At 44.7% G+C, this 13,964-nt stretch overlaps 1 pseudogene; it reads left to right on the forward strand.

Annotated features, from left to right (window-relative positions):
* The first annotated feature begins 2,775 nt into the window (after positions 1-2,775).
* Positions 2,776-3,027, forward strand: LOC115832854 (annotated as a pseudogene).
* Positions 3,028-13,964: the final 10,937 nt, after the last annotated feature.

Below are 13,964 nucleotides of genomic sequence, written 5' to 3' on the forward strand. Positions count from 1 at the left end.
GGATGGTCTCGATCTCCTGACATCGTGATCCGCCCGCCTTGGCCTCCCAAAGTGCTGGGATTACAGGCGTGAGCCACCGCGCCCGGCCTAGTATATTTATAAAGTTATACAACCATCAACACTGTCTAATTTCAGCAGATTTTCATCTTCTCCAAAAGAAACTCCATATCCATTAGCAGTTCACTCTCCATTCACACCACCCCACCCCTAGCACCTGACAACCACTAAGCTACTTTCTGTCTCTATCGATTTACATATTCTGGACATTTTATATTAATAAAATAATGTAATATGTGACCTTTTGCATCTGGCTCTTTTCATTTAGCATGATGTTTTCAAGGCTTATCTGTGTTGTAGCATGTATCAATATTCCATTCCTTTTGTCTGGGCATGGTGGCTAACACCTGTAATCCCAGCACTTTGGGAGGCCGAGGTGGGAGGATCACCTGAGGTCAGGAGTTCGAGACCAGCCTGGCCAGCATGGTGAAACCCTGTCTCTACTAAAAATACACAATTAGCCAGGCATGGTGGCACATGCATGTAATCCCAGCTGCTCAGGAGGCTGAGGCAGGAGAATCACTTGAACTCGGGAGGTAGAGGTTGCAGTGAGCCGAGATAGCGCCATTGCACTCCAGCCTGGCGACAGAGTGAGACTCCCTCTCAAAAAAAAGAAAAAAATACAATAACTTCTTCCTTTGCTATGCTGAGGTCCTCCTGATGGGCAAGTTTTAACACACATTTTTAGGAGGCTTAGCTGCAACTTCATTTAATTAGAATGACTTGGAGAAGTCCCACTTTTCTGGCCTTCTCATACCAGATGAAATTCCAAAAGCCGGGCTGGGCGCACTGGCTCACGCCTGTAATCCCAGCACTTTCGGAGGCCAAGGTGGTTGGATCACCTAAGGTCAGGAGCTCGAGACCAGCCTGGTCAACATGGTAAAACCCCATCTCTACTAAAAATACAAAAAATTAGCCGGGTGTGGTGGCGCGTGCCTGTAATCCCAGCTACTTGGGAGGCTGAGACAGGAGAATCACTTGAACCTGGGAGACGGAGGTTGCAGTGAGCCAAGATCGTGCCATTGCACTCCAGCCTGGGCAACAAAGCAAGACTCCGTCTAAAAAACAAAACAAAAAAATTCCAAAAGCTCCTGTGGGCAGAAGGATTCTTCCCCAGCTTTTTGCTGTCTTGGCTTATCTCTGTTGCTGACCTGCTGTCTTAACCACTGCCCTCCAGTTGCCGCATGCCTGTTGATGATAAGAGTGTCCTGGCACATGATCAGTAAGCACCTTCAGGAGGCTGGTGAGGCTTATCGGTCTCAGCCTGCTGCTACCACGACCCCCTGGACTAGAGCTCAGGCAACCGGAATTTAAGCTTCTGCAACATCTAGAAGTATAAGTTCTCTTCCTTCAGTTTCTTCACCTATAAAAAAAACAAGAGTTTCACTCTAAAATTTTTAAAGTTTGTTGTATCATCTAATTCCAAAGGGATTAGGCCTTCAGAAGATGATGTGGGAAGTTCAAAAGAAATTAAAAATCATCCAAAATCCCATCCATCAGCAGTAACAATGATTAATATCTGGCTATATTTCAAATACCTTGTGTCTAGGGCCCCTTCCAGAGCTCTAAGTTTCTTCTTATGGATGCAGTGGACATTTGTGTGAGTTTACTTCACTTCAGTTACACTGGCCTTTTTTGCAGCCCTCAAATGTTCTCCCTCTTTTTTTTTTTTTTTTTTTTGTGATGGAGTCTCACTCTGTCACCACGCTGGAGTGCAATGGCGTGATCTCAGCTCACTGCAACCTCTGCCTCCCGGGTTCAAGCGATTCTCCGACCTCAGCCTCCTGAGTAGCTGGGATTACAGGCATGCATTCATCATGCTTGGCTAATTTTGTATTTTTAGTAGAGACGGGATTTCACCATGTTGGTCAGGCTAGTCTCGAACTCCCGACCTCTGGTGATCTGCCCACCTCGCCTCCCAAAGTGCTGGGATTACAGGTGTGAGCCACTGTATCTGGCCCTCAAATGTTCTAAGCAGACTGTACCTCGAGGCCTTTGCACAGACTTATCTGTCTGTCTAGAACAGTAGCTGCCTAGATAGCTACATAGACACTCCCTTCATACAGGCCCCAAATGTCATTTTTCAGAGATACCTTCCCTGGCCACCTGATACAAGTTACACCCTCATCCTTGGGCTGATTTATTTTTTCTCACAGCGTCTAACACAATCCTTCGTGGAGGATTAATAAGTTTATTTGTTTATTGTTCTCTCCTACTGGAATTTAAATTTCAATCTATGAGGACAGGAACTTTGTCTTTTTTTTGTTGTTTTTTTTTTGAGATGGTGTCTCGCTCTGTCGCCCAGGCTGGAGTGCCATGGTGCAATCTTCTCGCACTGCAAGCTCCGCCTCCCGGGTTCAAGCCATTCTCCTGCCTCAGCCTCCTGAGTAGCTGGGACTACATGCGCCCGCCACCACGCCCAGCTAATTTTTTTTGTATTTTTAGTAGAGACGGGGTTTCACCGTGTTAGCCAGGATGGTCTCGATCTCCTGACCTTGTGATCCCCCCGCCTCGTCCTCCCAAAGTGCTGAGATTAAGGCGTGAGCCACCACACCTGGCCGGAACTTTGCTTTTTTTTTTTTTTTTTCCAAGTGGCTACTTTTATTTATTTGACAAAAACAAGCCCAGAGCTGCGAAGGGGCTGCCTTCTCTGTGGAGACAGTGCTTGATCCTGGAGAGCAGCCATGTTGAAAAAAAGATGTTTTGAGCCCTAAAATAATGAGAAAACAGGACAGAGAGAGGTGTTCTGAGCCAGTTCCAGGTTTTGCCAACTGTTGCAAGAACTCTAGAATCTTTATGGTAGTAAAATGCCAGAAAGAAAAGTCTGCATTGAAAGAACGTCTAACCACTTACTATAATCCAACCTTTTAGCAAGAATGCAAAATGGAATACATGAAGAAGAGGGAAGAATCCAGAAAAACTGGAATTCCTACAAAGAAAAGGCTGTAGAAACGTCCCACAAGCAAGTAAGCAAACAGATGACACTCAGGACCTCTCATATTCACGGAAGTCATTTATAGTATAAATCCCCTTAAATAATGGACGCAGGAGGCCGGGCGTGGTGGCTCACTCCTGTAATCCCAGCACTTTGGGAGGCCAAGGCGGGGTGATCACAAGGTCAGGAGATCGAGACCATCCTGGCTAACACGGTGAAACCCCCGTCTCTACTAAAAATACAAAAAAAATTAGCCGGGCGTGGTGGCGGGCGCCTGTATTCCCAGGTACTTGGGAGGCTGAGGCAGGAGAATGGCGTGAACCCAGGAGGAGGAGCTTGCAGTGAGCCGAGATCGCGCCACTGCACTCCAGCCTGGGCGAGAGAGCGAGACTCCATCTAAAAAATAATAATAATAATGGACTCAGGATAAGAATGTGTGTTTCATTTATTTTAATTAAGGAAATACTAATTTTATCTGAAATAAATAACTCCTTATTTAAAAAAATATATAAAGCATTGCCTTAAGTGCTTTACAAATAGGAAATGATTTTTGTCCTCATAATAACCGTCTGAGGTAGGTACTATTATTATTCCTCTTTAACAGATGAAGAACTGTAGGCACAGAGAGGTAAACCCCATTGTCCAAGGTCACGCAGCTAGTAAGGGGCAGACCGGATATTTGAACACAGACTGATTCCAGAGCTTGTACTTTTTTTTTTTTTTTTGAGACAGAGTCTTGCTCTGTTGCCCAGGCTGGAGTGCAGTGGTGTGATCTCGGCTCACTGCAACCTCTGCCTCCCGGGTTCAAGCGATTCTTCTGCCTCAGCCTCCCGAGTACCTGGGATTACAGACATGCGCCACCATACCTGGCTAATTTTTGTATTTTTTTTAGTAGAGATGGGGTTTCACCATGTTAGCTAGGCTGGTCTCAAACTCCCGACCTCAGATGATCCGCCTGCCTCGGCTTCCCAAAATGCTGTGATTACAGGCGTGAACCACTGTGCCTGGCCCAGTGCTTGTACTTTTGACCATATTCTACACTATACAGAATAGTGCCTGGCGCGTAGTAGGTACTTAATAAGTGCTAGTTGGATAAAAAAGTGTTTTGTGTCATCTTCCTTTGACCAAGTTCTAGCTGTGTTTGATTTCAAGGCAGACATTGCATCTTTGAATTCTAGATATCAGTGACTAACACAAGGTTTGACTACTAGCTAGTAGGAAGGTCGGGATGTAATCACTGCTCTCTGAGTTGACTTGACTTTTTTTTTTTTTTTTTGAGAAAGAGTCTTTCTCCGTCACCCAGACTGGAGTGCAGTGGTGCCATCTCAGTTCACTGCAACCTTCACATCCTGGGTTTAAGTGATTCTTATGCCTCAGCCTCCCGAATAGCTGGGATTACAGACATGCACCACCATGCCCAGCTAATTTTTGTGTTTTTAGTAGAGATGAGGTTTCGCCATGTTGTCCAGGCTGGTCTTGAACTCCTGGCCTCAAGTGATCCGACCACCTCAGCCTCCCAAAGTGCTGGGATTACAGGCGTAAGCCGCCGCGCCTGGCCTGCTCTGTAACTTTAACTCCCAGTGTATTCCTTGAGTTCTGCTGAAGTCTGGAGCACAGACCATTGTGGGAGGTGGCAACTTTCTAATGCATTAATTAGATTGAAAGATTTGAAAGAAAAAGTTTACATTTTTTTTCCTGGGATTACATCAAATTAAATAGCCTCTGCACAACAAAGGAAACAGTCAACAAAATGAAAAGGCAACCTGTGGAATAGGAGAAATATTTACAATCTGTATATCTGATAAGGGGTTAATATCTCAAATATTTTTTCTTTTTTCTCCTTTTTTTCTTTATTTTTCTTTTATGTCCACTTCCAAGCTCAAATATCTCAAATATTATGTAAGAAACTCATATAGGTCAATGGCAGAAAACCAAATAACCCAACTGACAAATGGGCAAAGACCTGAATAGAACTTTTACCAAAGAAGATATACAAATGGCCAATGGATGTATGAAAAGGTGCTCAACATCATTAATTATCAGGGAAATGCAGATCAAAACTACAATGAGGTATCACCTCGTACCTGTTAGGATGGCTATTATAAAAAAGGCAGCGGCCAGGTGCGGTGGCTCAGGCCTGTGGTCTTAGCACTTTGGGAGGCCGAGGTGGGCGGATCACCGGAGGTCGGGAATTCAAGACCAGCCTGACCAACATGGAGAAACCCTGTCTCTATTAAAAATACAAAATTAGCCGGGTATGGTGGCACATGCCTGTAATCCCAGCTACTAGGGAGGCTGAGGCAGGAGAATCACTTGAACCTGGGAGGCGGAGGTTGCAGTGAGCCGAGATCGTGCCGTTGCACTCCAACCCGGGCAACAAGAGCGAAACTCCGTCTCAAAAAAAAAAAAAAAAAGTAACTGTGTGATATAAAGAACATATCAATTAGTTTGGTTGTGGTAATCGTTTCACTACTTGTACCAAATTATGATGTTGTACAGCTTAAATATATATAATTGTTCTCAATTATGCCTTAATACACCTGGGAAAAATTTTTCCTGAAGGTTTATGAATTTAAAATGAAAACACACAGGAGGCCAGGTGTGGTGGCTTACACCTATAATCCTAGCACTTTGGGAGGCCAAGGTGGGAGGATTGTTTGAGGCCCAGAGTTCAACCAACCTGTCAAATATAGGGAGACCCCATCTCTATTATTTATTTATTTATTTTTATTTTTTTTATGAGACAGAGCCTTGCTGTGTCACCCAGGCTGAGTGGCACGATCTCAGCTCACTGCAACCTCCACCTCCCAGGTTCAAGCGATTCTCCTGCCTCAGCCTCCTGAGTAGCCTGGACTACAGGCGCCCGCCTCCATGCCTGGCTAATTTTTTGTATTTTTAGTAGAGACAGGGTTTCACCGTGTTAGCCAGGATGGTCTCAATCTCATGACCTCATGATCCGCCCGCCTTGGCCTCCCAAAAATGCTAGGATTACAGGTGTAAGCCACCACACCCGGCCTCCTGTGTGTTTTCATTTTAAATTCATAAACCTTCAGGAAAAATTTTTCCCAGGTGTATTAAGGCATAATTGAGAACAATTATATATATTTAAGCTGTATAACATCATAATTTGGTACACGTTGTGAAATGATTACCACAACCAAACTAATTGATATGTTCTTTACATCACACAGTTACTTTTTTTTTTTTTTTTTTTGAGACAGAGTTTCGCTCTTATTGCCCAGAATGGAGTGCAATGGCGTGATCTCGGCTCACTGCAATCCCTGCCTCCCGGGTTCATGCGATTCTCCTGCCTCAGCCTCCCAAGTAGTTCGGATTACAGGCACATGCCACCACGCCTGGCTAATTTTGTATTTTTAGTAGAGACAGGGTTTCACAATGTTGGTCAGGATGGGCTCAAACTCCTGACTTCAGGTGATCCACCCATCTCGGCCTCCCAAAGTGTTGGGATTCCAGGCATGAGCCACCGCCCTCGGCCCTGTATTTTTTATAATTAACAAAATAAAATGAAACAAACAGGAGTATATGTTAGAACAGAATGCAAATCTGCACAAAAAATTTAAGATAAAACTGGAGCATATAAAGACATGTTTTAGCCAAGCATGGTGGCTCACACTTATAATCCCAGCACTTTGGGAGGCTGAGGTGGGAGGATTGCTTGAACCCAGGTGTTCCAGACTAGCCTGGGCAACATAGTGAGACGCCCCCCTACCCCCCATCTCTATTTTTTAAAAATAATTTTAAGGCCGGGGGCAGTGGCTCACGCCTGTAATCCCAGCACTTTGGGAGGCCGAGGCGGGCGGATCACGAGGTCAGGAGATCGAGACCACCCTGGCCAACATGGTGAAACCCTGTCTCTATTAAAAAATACAAAAAATTAGCCAGGCGTAGTGGTGCGCGCCTGTAGTCCCAGCTACTCAGGAGGCTGAAGCAGGAGAATCGCTTGAACCCGGGAGGCGGAGATCGAGCCAAGATCGCGCCTCTGAACTCCAGCCTGGCAGCAGAGCGAGACTCAGTTTCAAAAAAAAAAAAAAAAAGAGATGTTTTGCCTGGAGAGCACCCTGTGATGGTCAAGAGGGAAGCACATTCACTCTCTAAGAAGTAAGGCCCTAAGGAGAAGGCGCTTCACTGTGAAAGCTGGAAGATGGGATCTTACAGCAGAGGAGCAGAAGGAAGAAAGAGCAAATAACCCGGGCCACAGAAAGCCAAGAGTTTTGGCTGTCGCAGTCCACAGTATTCTCTTGTTCCTAGTATTAGCTGCTCCTAGTTCCACAACGTCAACAGTGGAGATGAAAATGTAAACACCCAACCAAATATTTGCACCTTTTGGATGATTTCCCACTTCTAGAAAATGAAAAATACTTGTTTGTTTACACTCCCCATCCATTTATCTGTTCCCTTCCTTCCAATTTTTTGCTAAGACAGTGGGACACCCTGGCTGGAGAGCAATATTCAGTTTATAGCTTGATTTTGTTTACCCCTGAGGCCAAGGACAATTTTATCTATGTTTTTAAAGGCAGAAGATAGAAATAAAATCTAAATAACTTGTCCTTGAGCCTGACCTAAAGCCTAGGCAGAGGAACAGTATTCGGGGGTAAGGAGCCTGGAGAGGGTGGAGTAAGTTTATTCAAATTAATAAATGCTAAATCAGAATTATTTTAAAAATTTAGGCAGATGATTACCCACTCTCCCTGTCTTTGGAATGTTTTAGAGAGGTATTAATGAACAATCTTATTAGCACAGACCAGGACTATTCTTGATTTAATTGCATGAAATTGAAAAGAATTTAAAGATACTTTCTCATGTGATTTCATGCCTTTTCCTTATACTGATGTCCACGTGTTGTGAAACATATAATACAATTCTCGCAACAAGCCTGTATTATAATCCTATTTTAGATGAAGACACTGAGACCAAGAAGGGTTATATAATTTGCCCAGGCCAGGCGCGGTGGCTCATGCCTGTAATCCTAGCACTTTGGGAGGCTGAAAAGGGTGGATCACTTGAGGCCAGGGGTTTGAGACTAGCCTGGGCAACATGATGAAACTCTGTCTCTACTAAAAATACAAAATAAACAAATTAGCTGGGCGTGATGGCCCGCACCTGTAACCCCAGTTACTCAAGAGGCTGAGGCAGGAGAATCACTTGAACCTGGGAGGTGGAGGTTGCAGTGAGCAGAGATCACATCACTGTACTCCAGCGTGGGCAACAGAGCAAGACTCTGGCCACCCCACCCCACCCCCAATAAAAAAAAATCAAAAATCAAAAAAGAGATAAAAATAATACATAAAATAATTTGCCTGAAGACACATGGATGACAAGTGCCAGAGTCAGATTATAAACACAGGCAAGAAGATAGCACTGCCTCACACTGCTGTTTAGTGTATTTTGAAGTTATGAGTAAGAAAGGATGTCTCCTATACTTCATTAACTTTTTTTTTGAGTCTCGCTCTGTCACCCAAGCTGGAATACAATGGTGCGATCTCGGCTCACTGCAACCTCCACTTCCCAGGTTCAAGCGATTCCCCTGCCTCAGCTTCCTGAGTAGCTGGGACTACAGGCGCCTGCCACCATGGCCAGCTAATTTTTTGTATTTTTGGTAGAGATGGGGTTTCACCCTATTAGCCAGGATGGTCTTGATCTCCTGACCTCGTGATCTGCCTGCCTCATCCTCCCAAAGTGCTGGGATTACAGGCGTGAGCCACTGTGCCCGGACTTCATTAACTTTTTACTCACTCTTCAGCAATCATACATTGATAAAGGAACTGAAAAGGGGGTAAGAAGGTTGTGTGAAAGGAAAATAAATCTTGGCGTCCCAAAATCACTAAGCTAAAAGGAAAAAAAAAAGTCAAGCTGGGAACTGCTTAGGGCAAACCTGCCTCCCATTCTATTCAAAGTCATCCCTCTGTTCACTGAGATAAATGTGTATCTGATTGCCTCCTTTGGAGAGGCTAGTCAGAAACTCAAAAGAATGCGAACATCTGTCTCTTATCTACCTATGACCTGGAAGCCCCCTTCCCTCTTCCTGTTGTCCCGGTTTTCCTTCTAGTTGTCCCACCTTTCCAGATGGAACCAATGTTCATCTACATATGTTGATTGACATCTCCTGTCTTCCTAAAATGCATAAAACCAGGTTGTGCTCTGACCACCTTGGGCATATGTCATCAAGACCTCCTGGCTGTGCACCTGTAATCCCAGCACTTTGGGAGGCCCAGATGGGCAGATCGCTTGAGGCTAGAAGTTCCAGAACAGCCTGGCCAACATGATGAAACCCTGTCTCTACTAAAAATACAAAAATTAGCCCAGCATGATGGCTCACGTCTGTAATCCCAGCTACTCAGGAGGTTGAAGCAGGAGAATCCCTTGAACTCAGAAGGAGTTCAAGTGGAGCTTGCAGTGAGCCGAGATCACGCCACTGCACTCCACCCTGGGTGACAGAGTGAGACTCCTTCTCAAACCAAAACAAACCTTCTGAGGCTGTGTCATGGACACAGGACCTTAACTTCCTAAATTGACTGAGACCTGTCTCAGATTTGGGGGTTCCCAGTTCTAATTCCATATGCTTCCAATCTGAAGTCTCCCTAAAAAATGTTTCTTCTCGTTTGAAGATGGCTTTTGATTATTTTATTTTTCTCACTCGGAAGACAACTTACTCTTGATGTTAAAAACATCTTACTCGGCCAGACACGGTGGCTCACGCCTGTAATCCCAGCACGTTGGGAGGCTGAGGTGGGTGGATCACCTGAGGTCAGGAGTTCGAGACAAGCCTGGCCAACATAGTGAAATCCCATCTCTACTAAAAATACAACAATTAGCTGGGCATGGTGGCACGCGCCTGTAGACCCAGCTACTCGGCAGGCTGAGGCAGGAGAATTGCTTGAACCCGGGAGGCAGAGGTTGCGGTGAGCTGAGATTGCTCCATTTCACTCCAGCCTGGGCAACAAGAAAACTCAAAAAAAAAAAAAAAAAAACTTACTCATCTTGTAGGGGAGGGAAAGAACCCTTTTTCCTCTGCCCTCCTAGGGGTAGGGGCTGCAAATTAAACTGAAAAAAACCAGATTGACATGTAAACATGTGGAAACTCAGTGATAAACAATGCCATCAAAGGAGTGGTTAGAATTTGGGTTTAACAAAAGAACAAGAAATTTGTAAAGAAGTGTGGAGACAAAGGTGAAGGTTTCAGGCTTCCAGGGGTAGCAAACTGGGAAGAGACAAACGGAAGATCAGGGTTGTTTTAGTAAGGTTTCTTATGCAGATTCTTCTCAGTCTTCCGGACAGCTTCCAGAGTTTTCGCCAGTGATTATGAATCTAAGTCTGTTTTTAAGCAAATGAAAGAAAGAGTAGGGCTTGCCTGCCTGCTTGCCTGCCTTTCTTTCTTCCTTTTTTTGTGTCTCTTTCTTCCTTTCTTTCTTTCCTTCTTTTTTCTTCCTTCCTTGCTTCCCTCCCCCTCCTCCTTTCTTCCCTCCTTCCTTCCTTTCTTCCCTCCTTCTTTCCTTTCTTCCCTCCTTCCTTCCTTTCTTCCCTCCTTGCTTCCTTCTTTCCTTCCTTCCTTCCTTCTCTCCCTCCCTTCCTCCCTCCTTCCTTCCTTCCTTCCTTCCTTCCTTCCTTCCTTCCTTCCTTCTTTCCTTCCTTCCTTCCTTCCTTCTCTCCCTCCCTCCCTCCTTCCTTCCTTCCTTCTCTCTTTCTCTCTTTTTTTTGCATCTGCTGTTCCTGAATCATCTTCAGCTCAAAACAGTCTTTATTTGGGGGTGGCATATTCTGATCCCCTACAATATAATTTAACAGAAACTGTATAATCAGAGAACTGTATAATCAGAACCATTTCTTCTGGACAGTATTATAAACTAACTGCAGAAAATAAAAACAGAAAAAAATTATTTCATTTTGTTATGAACATTCAGAATATAGTGTTCTAGCAGGGATTACATCCATGAGCAAATCAATAAATAATTTGGAGCTGTGATAAAAATGTCTCTCTTCCTCAAAAAAAAAAAAAAGGTTAAGAATTAAAAGGCAGGCCAGGGGTGGGCCACAGCTCATGCCTGTAATCTCAGCACTTTGGAAGGCCAAGGTGAGAGAATCACTTGAACCCAGGAGTTAGGGATCAGCCTGGGCAAAATAGTGAGACCCTGTCTCTTCTAAAAATATATATTGTAGGCCGGGCACGGTGGCTCATGCCTGTAATCCCAGCACTTTGGGAGGCTGAGGCGTGTGGATCACCTGAGGTAAGGAGTTCGAGACCAGCCTGACCAATATGGAGAAACCCCGACTCTACTAAAAATACAAAAATTAGCCGGGCGTGGTGGCTTGCGCCTTTAATTCCAGCTACTTAGGAGACTGAGGGGGGAGAATCGCTTGAACCTGGGAGGCAGAAGTTACAGTGAGCCAAGATCGTGGCATTGTACTCCAGCCTGGGCAACAGAGTGAGACTCCATCTCAAAAACGAAAACAAAAACAAAACAAGACACACACACACACACACACACACACACACATACTAAATAAATTAAAAGAAAAAAGAATTGAAAGGCAATCTCCATCTCACATAGAGGACTGGGCCTTGATGTATAAAGAACATGAGGAACAATGCACATGTCCATCAGCTGGTGAGCAAATAAACAAAAACAAAAGGTGGAAAATGTATGCTTTGGAATATTATTCAACAATGAAAAGAAATGAAGTACATATACAACCTGGGCGAACCTTGAAAACATTAATTATGGTAAATGAAAAAAGCAGTCACAAAGTGTTACATATTGTCTGATTCCATTTATATGAAATGCCCAGAATAGGCAAATCTATAGACCCAGAAAGTAGATTTGTGGTTTCCTAGTGCTTAGGGCAGGGAGGGTTGGTGGAAGGATTGGGAGTGACAACCAAAGAGTACGTGGTTTCTTTTGGAGATGATAAAAATAGTCTAAAATTGACTGTGATGATGGATGCACAATTCTATGAATACACTAAAAACTATGAATTGTATGCTTTAAATGGACGAATTGAATGATTGTGAATCCTATCTCAATAAAGCTGTTAAAAAAAGGTTTTATGGGCTGGGTGGGGTGGCTCACACCTGTAGTCCCAGCACTTTTGAGAGGCCGAGGCGGGCGGATCACGAGGTCAGGAGATCGAGACCATCCTTGCTAACACGGTGAAACCCTGTCTCTATGAAATACAAAAAATTAGCCGGGCGTGGTGGTGGGCGCCTGTAGTCCCAGCTACTCGGAGAGGCTGAGGCAGGAGAATGGCGTGAACCCGGGAGGCGGAGCTTGCAGTGAGCCGAGATTGCGCCACTGCACTCCAGCCTGGGTGAAAAAGCGAGACTCCGTCTCAATAAAAAAAAAAAGTGTTATGGGCTGGGCTCGGTGGCTCACATCTGTAATCCCAGCACTTTTGGAGGCTGAGGTGGGAAGATTGCTTGAGCCCAGAAGTTTAAGACCAAACAAAACAACAACAACAACAAAACCAAAACCAAAGCCAGACCCAGTGGTGCCCAAGTGCCTGTGGTCTCAGTGACTTGGGAGGCTGAGGTGGGAAGATCACTTGAGCTCAGGAGATGGAAGCTGCAGTAAGCTGTGAGGGCCCCACTGCACTTCAGCCTGGATGACACAGCGAGATCCTGTCTCCAAGAAAAAAAAGTTTCGTATAATTTAGGTAATTGTTAGTAAGAGTGAAATGACACTTGTTGGTGTTAACTATCAAATCCGAAAGAAGATCAGAAAATTAAACTGTTGATCAAGTAAAGCTGAGTTTATTTAGATTCACTGCAGCAAGGGAGAATACCACCTTAACAGAATCTTAGTTTTGTCTCAGAAGAGGGAACTGTGTCTGCACACACACACACTTACACGTAGGCTAAAAAACTGTGACTAGGCCGGGCACGGTGGCTCACGTCTGTAATCCCAGCACTTTAGGAGGCTGAGGCAGGTGGATCATGAGGTCAGGAGTTCGAGACCATCCTGGCTAATATGGTGAAACCCCGTCTGCACTAAAAATATGAAAACTTAGCCGAGCGTGGTGGTGGGGGTCTGTAGTCCCAGCTACTCGGGAGGCTGAGGCAGGAGAATCGCTTGAACCTGGGAGGCGGAGGCTTCAGTGAGCTGAGATTGTGCCACTGCACTCCAGCCTGGGCAACAGAGCGAGACTCTGTCTCAAAAAAAAAGGAAAAACTGTGACTAATTCTTGTATATACGACTGGGGCAAAGGAAGTTTCTCCCTTGCCTTTGGGGGGTTTGCTGAAAAATCACCTAACAATAAGGCAGATTAATGAGAGGAAAAGCATACAAATTTACTTGACCATGCACACGGAGAAAACCAGTGTGATTGTTCAATATCCCAATAGGACCCAAACAATTATTATTATTTTTAATTTTTTGAGACAGAGTCTCACTCTCTTGGCCAGGTTGGAGTGCAGTGGCACAATCTCAGCTCACCACAACCTCCACCTCCCAGGTTTAAGCAATTCTCCTGCCTCAGCCTCCAGAGTAGCTGGGATTACAGGCACCCGACACCGCACCCAGCTAATTTTTATATTTTTAGTAGAGATAGGGTTTCACCATGTTGGCCAGGCTGGTCTCAAACGCCTGACCTCGAGTGATCTGCCCACCTGGGCCTCCCAAAGTGCTGGGATTACAGGCATTAGCCTCAGCACCTGGCCCCAAACACTTATATAACCTCTTTTCAGAGGGGTGGGGGAGATGGGGAATATAGGTAATTCAGTACAGGGGCATTAAGTGATGATTTAGGTGAATAAATGGATGGGGGAACAGAGATTGACTTGCAAATAGTTTTCTTTGGAAGTTAAATAAACCTGAGAGACAGACATTATTTTGCAAAAGGTTGGGCCAGCTCTGGTTACATTCCTCATCTTCTTTCCTGCAATAGATAATGAGATAACAGGGAAGGGAAGAAAAAGCAATTGTTCTCTTGGGGGTTCTGGGCCTTTATGTAGATAGGG

Source organism: Nomascus leucogenys, chromosome 23, assembly GCF_006542625.1.
Source record: "Nomascus leucogenys isolate Asia chromosome 23, Asia_NLE_v1, whole genome shotgun sequence".
Classification (NCBI taxonomy): Eukaryota; Metazoa; Chordata; class Mammalia; order Primates; family Hylobatidae; genus Nomascus; species Nomascus leucogenys.